This window comes from Lampetra fluviatilis, chromosome 79 (assembly GCF_964198595.1).
Source record: "Lampetra fluviatilis chromosome 79, kcLamFluv1.1, whole genome shotgun sequence".
NCBI lineage: Eukaryota > Metazoa > Chordata > Hyperoartia > Petromyzontiformes > Petromyzontidae > Lampetra > Lampetra fluviatilis.
The window spans coordinates 1426638-1427997 of NC_136353.1; positions in this window are offsets into that span (position 1 = coordinate 1426638).

Consider the following 1360-nt stretch of genomic DNA (forward strand, 5'->3'; position numbering starts at 1 on the left):
ATAGCGGGTGCGGTGTGTAAACATCGCCGCAGGGGAGACAAAGGCAGTCGGGCGTGGCGCTGACCACTGACCTCGTGTGCCACAGTGCCGGCCTTCATAGGCGTTGATCGCTAACAGCACTCATCCCGACAGCCTGTTAAGGCAACATGGGAGATCGTTGTCGTTGGGGTGTCTGTGTGTCTCTGTGTGTGCCCCTTGTCTGTGTGTGTGCCCATTGTCTGTGTGTGTGCCCATTGTCTGTGTGTGTGCCCCTTGTCTGTGTGTGTGTGCCCATTGTCTGTGTGTGCGCAATTGTGGTGTCTCATTGCCCCCCTTCGGACTACAAGCTAGCATCAGGACTCAAGGTAAGTGAAAATAAAATATATATATGCATTTACGTGACTTAATGTTATGTTTTACTTACTATACAGTAATGTGTTTTCCGGTGTTGCCTGCAAATGTATAACATATCTTCCTAACTATGATTTTAACGATGCTTCCATTTTTTGTTGAACCGTAACACATTTCATAACACTGACCGTCTGGGCATTTAAAAATAGTGCATTATTTTATTCCGACTTACGAACCGTTTGACTTACGAACGGGTCTCAGGAACGACTTGGGTTCGTAACCCGAGGACTGCCCATAGTGTAACGTGTAGTATGTGTAGTGTATAGTGTAGTGTATAGTCTACAGTAGTATGTGTGTATGTTGAACTTATTTCGCACCGTATATAGCCAATCGTGCTAATCGGAGGTGCGGGGGAAGGACAAAAAATGAAACACAGCAAGTAGTTCTAAAGAGAAGAGTTTTCAATGTAGTAGTGTTGTGTAAAGTGTATATTAGTGTAGTGTATATTAGTTTGTATGTACATTGAACTTCTTTCGCACCGTACGTGGCCAACCGTGATAATATAATCAGAGGTGCGGGGGATGGACAACTAACACACAAAAATGTGTGCGAGTGACTCAGTGTTATGGAAGAGTCAGCAAGTCAGTGCCAGTTTGTAAGTCACCACACACGATAGAAGTTCTTCGGAGCTGGTGGTCTGCGCAAGGCTGAGTGAGTGGGTGTGAGTCAATGAGTCGCCACACGCACGATAGCATTTATGTCAATCCGGTGGTTTGGGCAAGGCTGTGCACGTGAGTGAGTGGGTAAGTCAGCGAGTCGCCACACGCGACGGTAGTTCTGTAGTGCTGGCGGTTTGGGCAAGACTGAGTGACTTAATGAGTCAGTGGGTGTGAGTTTGTAAGTCACTACATGGCGTGGCAGTTCTGTCGATGCGGTGGTGTTGGCAAGGCTGTGCTAGAGACTTAGTGAGTGAGCTGCCACACACATGCTGTGATGGAAATTCTGTCTAGGCCAGTGGTCTGGACAAAGC